Source organism: Chrysemys picta, chromosome 1 (genome assembly GCF_011386835.1).
Source record: "Chrysemys picta bellii isolate R12L10 chromosome 1, ASM1138683v2, whole genome shotgun sequence".
In the NCBI taxonomy this organism is placed as follows: domain Eukaryota; kingdom Metazoa; phylum Chordata; order Testudines; family Emydidae; genus Chrysemys; species Chrysemys picta.
Genome location: NC_088791.1, coordinates 147516856 through 147524244, shown reverse-complemented (window position 1 = coordinate 147524244; position 7389 = coordinate 147516856). Strand labels below are relative to the sequence as shown.

General features: G+C 44.3%; 1 protein-coding gene across 2 annotated transcripts in view; it reads left to right on the top strand.

Annotated features, from left to right (window-relative positions):
• The first annotated feature begins 58 nt into the window (after nt 1-58).
• Nucleotides 59-7389, top strand: part of ATP6V1A (ATPase H+ transporting V1 subunit A) — a 39845-nt gene continuing 32514 nt past the window's right edge. For both annotated transcript variants that reach the window (XM_042852200.2, XM_005292722.5), the window contains exon 1: nt 59-237. The gene's annotated coding sequence lies outside the window, so the exon portion shown is untranslated. The remainder of the gene's footprint in view (nt 238-7389) is intronic.

Here is a 7389-nt window from a genome sequence, read left to right as displayed (position 1 = left end):
GCCTGGTCCTGTCACGTGGGCCTGGGAGGCCAATCGCCTGCCTCCTCATCCGCCACCTGTCATTTAAAAAAACCCCATCATTAAACTAGAAGGTCTCCCGATTCGCTCACTTCCGGGGGCAGGGCCTACGCTCGTGACTCGGTGTATGCGCCCCATGAGCGAATGAGCAGCTGATCACCGCTGCCTGCCATTGAAGCGAAGCGGAAAGAAGTGGTTCGGCTCCCCCGCCCGGCACAGGTGAGACCCCCCCCCCTTCTCTCTTTCTCTCTCTCCCCCCCCCCGGCCGCGAGACGCGGTCACCTGGCAGATGTGGGAACGCCGGGGGGGGCGGGGCACGCCAGGCCAGGCCAGGCCGAGCGCGCGGGGGTCTCGTCCCCCTCCCTGCGCCCGTGACGCCGTCGGGCGATGCTGTCTCGGACCGGGGGCGCAGGGCCGCAGTGACGTACCCAGACCGGCCGCGTCCCAGCGCGTGTCCCTGGCGTCGCTCCGGTGCCTGGGCCCGCGACTCGCGAGAGGGGGGCGCTGCGGGGGGCCGGGGCCGGGGGGTCCCTCGTGCGCGTTGCCGGCTGGGGGAGGCTGGTCAGTGGTTACGCGGTGACCCAGCAGGGGATGCGGGAGGCTGGGCTGCGGGGCTGACGCGTGACCCGGCGGCCTGGGCACCCTGCCGGTTGCTGGACTGACGAAGACGTGCACCGGTTGCTGCGGTCCGGGGGCAAAGCCTGGCAAATCAAAGCAACGAAACCTCTCCCCTGAAATGCAGAACAGGGGTGGCTAACATGAGGCTGGAAGGTGGCAGCGTTTAGCAGCGGATCCATTGCGATGTCTGGTGTTGCACAAGTAACGCCTATCAATGTGATAATGCTGCTGCGCAGGCTGATCCTACTATTGAGTTGGGTCTCCCGTGAAGGAATTAGCACAGCAATTTCGATGACCCCAGGGAACTTACTTTCCAATTGCTGAAATGAAAGAGAACGTAAAATGGTTCTTGGCTACATTGGCTGTATGCTTCCAACTACTTTGATAGGAGAGCTGAAGTATCTCTTTATTGCCTCCCCTTTCCAATCTCTTGTACTTACCTCGTCCAAACACAGCTCTTAACTAAGGGAAGGGGGTTCGGATGTTTCTGTTGGCGTTGAACGTTGTCATTTGAAGCCACTGTAGATCAGCTGATAAGGTGACAGTCCCATAGGGAGAGTCTCCTTATGGCTCCCTATCCAGTGCCACTACACCTCTGTCTTTGCATGATCTGGTGGTATGAGACCATAGGAGTGGTTCTCTAATTTTCTTAGCGCCAGCAGCTTTAGACTGTCTTATTCTGGAATAAGTGTCTTCACGTGTGGCTCTGTGCCTGAAGAGCTCCATGTGTAGACCAAGTCCTGACTTCTTCCAGAACTCTCAGACACCGCATCTAAGGCTCTTATTAATTTTCATTAAGTGTTCTCCTCCTGCTCCCCTTTTGTTTGCACAGACACAGATAGGCCCATCAGCCTGAGATCGATCTCAGATGAAATAATGGAAAGCTGATAGGGGACTCAACAAATAAAGAGTTAAAGGAGGGTGATTAATGCCAATCTGCATGGATTTATCAAAAGTAGATCTTGGCTAAATTGCTAAACTTGATATTTTTGATGAGAATACAAGTTTAATTGATAAAAGTAGTAGTGTTGATGTAATAGTCTTATGTAAGGCATTTGACTTGGTACTCATGACATCTTGATTAATAAACTATAACAATACAAAATCAACATGGCACACATTAGGTGGATTAAAAACTGATTAATAGGTCTCAACGTGTAATTGTAAATGGAGAATCATCAAGTGGCTGTGTCCCACAGGTATCACTTCTTAGCCCTGTGCTATATAATTTTTTATGTTTTTTATTAGAGGAAAAATATAAAAATGAATAGTGATTTAAAATTTACAAATGATTATATACCATTCCCCCAATCTTTTGTCAAGAGAACAGGTCACTGATATCATGATGGATAATTAGCTGAATGTTAGCTTACCAGTATGACACTGGTCAAAGGGCTAATTTGATGCTTGGATGTCTAAATGGGAAAATATAGAGTAGGAAGGTTATATTACTTCCTTGTTTGGCACTGGTGCAACCTTTGCTGGAATAGTGTCCAGTTCTAGTATCCACAATACAAGAAAGATGTTAATAAATTTTAGAGGGTTCAGAGAAGGGCTACGAGAATGTCTAAAAGATTGGAAAATGTGCTGTATAGCGAGAAGATGCAAGAAACTCAATCTATTTATCTTATCAAAGAGAAGATTCAGTGGATGATTTGATCACAGTTCATGGGTACCTACAAGGGGAACAGAATTTTGATAATAGAGGGCTCTTTAATCTAGCAGACAAAAAAATAACAAAATCCAGTGGCAGGAAGTTGACGCTAGATGAATTCAGAATGGAAATAAGATGTCAGATTTTAACAGTGAGGGTAATTAATCACTGGAACAATTTACCAAGGATTATGGTGGATTCTCCATCATTGGACATCTTTAAATCAAAAGTAAATGTTTTCCTAGCAGATATGCTGTAGTTTAAGTTCAGCTACTGGACTTGAAGCAGGAAATAATACAAGGAAAATCCTATGAGCTCTGTTATACAGGAAATCAGACTAAGGCCAGAAGTCTATGAAGAAAGTCTGTCTCTTTGGGTGGAAGGTAAAGATTCCATTTTTAAAGTAGCAAAGGGATCACACAATATCCTGCCTACTGTTTTGCCTCTATTAAAAGAAGTCTGACCATGTTAGGTGTGAGCTCCTGTTGGAGGGGAAGAACAAAAATATATTTTTTTTTCCCTTCAACAGGACTCCAAAATTTTCTTTTGACTTGAAAATAGTGCTGACTTTTTTTTTCCTGAGCAGTTAAGTCCACATGACCCATTGGAGGGGAACAGCATCAAGAAAACCAGACAATGGACTGAGCTGGAATATCATGCCTGTGTGTTTCACCCTTACTCACTGTATTTTGATAAGTGTGACTACTTCAGAGGGGTAGAGTAGACAGGGGAAAACAGAACAGTCCTCTTCCTTTGTGGTACAGCCATCAACTCCTAATGTTGTATTCCAGGGAAACAGTGGATCCAGAACTTCTTAATCCTCTTTTCCTAGAGGTGATCAGTCACTACGTGTGCATTGGACTTAAAAGTGATCTACCAAGGAAAGAAAATTGGCCTTATCTGCATTATTTTTGTTTCTTCATAGTGAAAAGCCAAGTCCTGAAACTTTTTTCTGCCCTTTTTTTTTTTTTTTTAGAAAGTAGGAAAAAAAAATAAAGGAACTGACACGCTGAATCAGAGCAATGGTCTTTTAGTCCAATATCATGTCTGACAGTGCTTCAGAAGAGCCACTCTGTAATAGAGGCAAAAAGGGTATATCCTGCCCTTAGGGGTCCTAACCCCCGGTTATTAAAAATGTCCTGAGGTTTAACGGTTTATATCCTTCCTAAAACTTTTTTTATATTGTAACTTTGTTTAAATGTCTAATACTTCTTTGATTTCTTCAGGGCAACTGCACCTGGGTTCCCCCTCAATGGTTCAGCAAGGGCACCCACTCTAGGTTTCTGGGTCCCTAGCTGTTGCCTCTCCTGGGTGGAGTTAAGCATCTCTCTCTTTCTTCTGCCTGAGATATTTCCAGGTCGCATGGTCCCTTGACGATACTGTGAAATCCCCAGCAAAAGACAGGCTGCGTAAGCAGGCTTCTTTTGTCTTCTCTTCAGAGACAGTACAGTGTGAAAAGAACAGGAGTACTTGTGGCACCTTAGAGACTAACAAATTTATTTGAGCATAAGCTTTCGTGGGCTACAGCCCACTTCTTCGGATGCATAGAATGGAACACACAGGAAGAAGATATTTATACATATAGAGAACATGAAAAGGTGGAAGTAGCCATACCAACTGTAAGAGGCCAATCAATTGAGATGAGCTATCATCAGCAGGAGAAAAAAACAACAACCTTTGTAGTGATAATCGAGATGACCCATAGAAGGTGTGCAGATACTTAACATGGAAAATAGATTCAATTAGTGTAATGACCCAACCATTCCCAGTCTGTTTAGACCTAAGTTAATTGTATCTAATTTGCATATTAATTCAAGTTCAGCAGTCTCTCTTTGGAGTCTGTTTTTGAAGTTTTTTTGTTGCAAAATTGCCACTTTCAAGTCTGTCACTGTGTGGTTAGAGAGATTGAAGTGTTCTCCCACTGGTTTTGGAATGTTATGATTCCTGATGTCAGATTTGTGTCCATTTATTCTTTTGCGTAGAGACTGTCTGGTTTAGCCAATGTATATGGCAGAGGGGCATTGCTGGCACATGATGGCATATATCACGTTGGTAGATGTGCCGGTGAACTGATGGCATGGCTGATGTGGTTAGGTCCTATGATGGAGTCACTTGAATAGATATGTGGACAGAGTTGGCATCGGGCTTTGTTACAAGGATAGGTTCCTGAATTAGTGTTTGTTGTATGGTGTGTGGTTGCTGGTGAGTATTTGCTTCAGGTTGGGGGGGCTGTCTGTAAGCGAGGACTGGTGTGTCTCCCAAGATCTGAGAGTGAGGGATCATCTTTCAGGATAGGTTGTAGATCCTTGATGATGCACTGGAGAGGTTTTAGTTGGGGGCTGAAGGTGACAGCTAGTGGCGTTCTGTTATTTTCTTTGTTGGGCCTGTCCTGTAGTAGGTGACTTCTGGGTACTCTTCTGGCTCTGTCAGTCTGTTTCTTCACTTCAGCAGGTGGGTATTGTAGTTTTAAGAATGCTTGATAGAGATCTTGTAGATGTTTGTCTCTGTCTGAGGGATTGGAGCAAATGCGGTTATATCTTAGAGCTTGGCTGTAGACAATGGATTGTGTGGTGTGTCCTGGATGGAAGCTGGAGGCATGTAAATGTAACCCTTCTGCCCATCTGAGTTGGCAGCAACAAGGGCCGGGTTCAGTATCTAGGGGTTCTATTTCAATAACACAATGCAAAACTGGCTCGAGCTCCCACCCAGTGACCTGGGACAATTACATACCACCCCCTGGGCGCTTCTAAGAGGCAATACTTCCCCTCTCGCAAGCACGGAGTCTGAGTGTAGCAAATCCTTTTAATAAAGGAGGGAAACAATGCAGCATTATGTTGAGGAAACACCACAAACAGGATTCATAACACAAACCATGAGCAAAAGACCCACCCCCAAGTAAGTTTGGCAGTATCCTTTTCCCCTCAGGGTCTTAAATCCAACAACCCAAAAGATCACCCCAAAGTCCCAAAAGTCCAACACCCCAAAAGTCTCTGTCCCTGGTCAGTGCTGCCCCAGAGTACAAAAGTTTATCTGCAGAGTCTTCCCTCGCCCCCCCCCCCCCAGACTGGGTGGAAATGGGGGGGGGGGAGAGAAAGGGGCGCACAGGGTGTTAAGGGGCACCTTATGTAGTCCGAGGCCGATTGCCCCGCCTCTCCATGGGGTTCTGCTGCAGCCTTCACCACCAGCCGCTCCACTCCACCAGCCGCTATGCTCCTCCAGCCGTCCCATGAACCACTCCAGCCATCCCACAAACTGCTCTGCTCAGCTCCACTCCACTCGCTGTCCCACGAGTACACAGTGTAATTGCCACAGTCTAAGTTGCCACGCAGTTCTTTCTAAGCAAGCACATTTTATTCTTAAGTTAAAAGGAATACAAAGGAAACATTTTCAAACAAAGAACCCTCACACACACCTGCTAAAAAGCTTAACAGTGATCACCCCACTTGCAATGTGGATTCTGGCAGGAATAGTCTTTCGGCCCCCACTCATGTTTATCCTTCATGTCACTCATTTATCCAGTTGGTCTCTTTGAAGAGACCCTGAATAGGTAATCAGCCAGACAATGGGTGTCTGCTCAAAGTTCAGCTTCAAAAAGATGGATTCCAGGTGAGTCATTTGCATTCTCCTCCCCCTTAGTATTTCCTAGGAAATCCACTTCACATGTATTATCCCCCAAAGGTCCTTTGATGTTCCTAATATCTCCCAGAGGATGCATTAATCCTGCCTTCCTCCTAAGGAAGTTTTATACAATCCTACAGTAGTACTCAAACATTTGTATTTTGAATGCAAATAAAAAATATATAGAGGCCCTAGCCTCTGTTTGCCAGAAGCTGGGAATGGACAACTGGGGATGGATCACTTGATGATTACCTGTTCTGTTCATTCCCTCAGGGGCACCTGGCATTGACCACTGTCAGAAGACGGGATACTGGGCTAGATGGACCTTTGGTCTGACCTAGTATGGCTGTTCTTATGTTCAATTAACCCCAACGGTATAAAACTTAGTAAAGTTTGTCTAGGATATTGTTGTCTTCTCTCACAATGGCCTTCCAAAAACTTTGTTGTTTGTTTGTTTGTTTGTTTTTTAAAGCTGTACGTCTGTATGTTTCTATGTCTAATTCTAAACTCTCAGCCTAGTAATATCTTTTGGCAATGAGTTCCACAATTTGAATTTGCCACTTTCAATTTCTTTGAATGTCCCTTTGCTCTTGTGTTATGAGACATAGTTAGCAGAAGTTCCCAACTTACAATAAATGGTATAGGTAAGGTATCACATCCTTTCTTATACCTTCTCTTTAAGATATGTAGTCCCAATCTTTTAAATCTCTTTTCATGAAAGTTTTTTCAGGCTCCTAATTACTCTTGTTGCCCGTTTCTGAAACCCCTGTAATTTTGTTGTGCCCTTTGAGCTATGGTGACTGGAACTGGTACAGTATTCCAGGTGAGGGTCTACTGTTGGCTTATATAGTGGCATTATAATTTCTGTAGTATCTACCTTATCTGTTATCAAACCCAGTATATTTGTTCTTTTGACTGCTGCTGCACGCTGAGCTGTGTAAAGAAATGCCCTTGTCTTTTTCCTGAGTTAATACAGTTAATTAAAAACCTTGTAAGAAGTCTGAGTAGTTCAGATAATCCACATTAGAGGGAACTACTTTGCATTTGTAAACACTTAATTTCATCTGCTATCATGTTGCCTATTGACCTACCTGTTTTAAATCTCTCCAAACTTGCAAATTTTTCTCTGGTTTTGACTAATTGAAATAGTTTTGTCATGTTTAGCTTCACTGTTTGCCCCATTTTGAGATAATTAATATCTGTAACAGTGGTCCTAGTGCAGAATTTTTTTTTTTGCCCTGACCATTTGTACTTTGCATTGTCTTCGCCACCCTGAAACTCTATGGATGTCTGCAGACCTCTTGGAATTATGAAATCTCAAGTAGTAAGGAAGTGAAATCTAACAGGGGAAGCTATTTTTAAAAACAGTTTTATACAACTATTAAATGCAAATTACTGACAAACAGTTGGGAGGCATGATCTCTATGATTCAACGCCATTGCACCTTTAATTAAGGGCTCAGACCTCTCCCAGGCAACTTT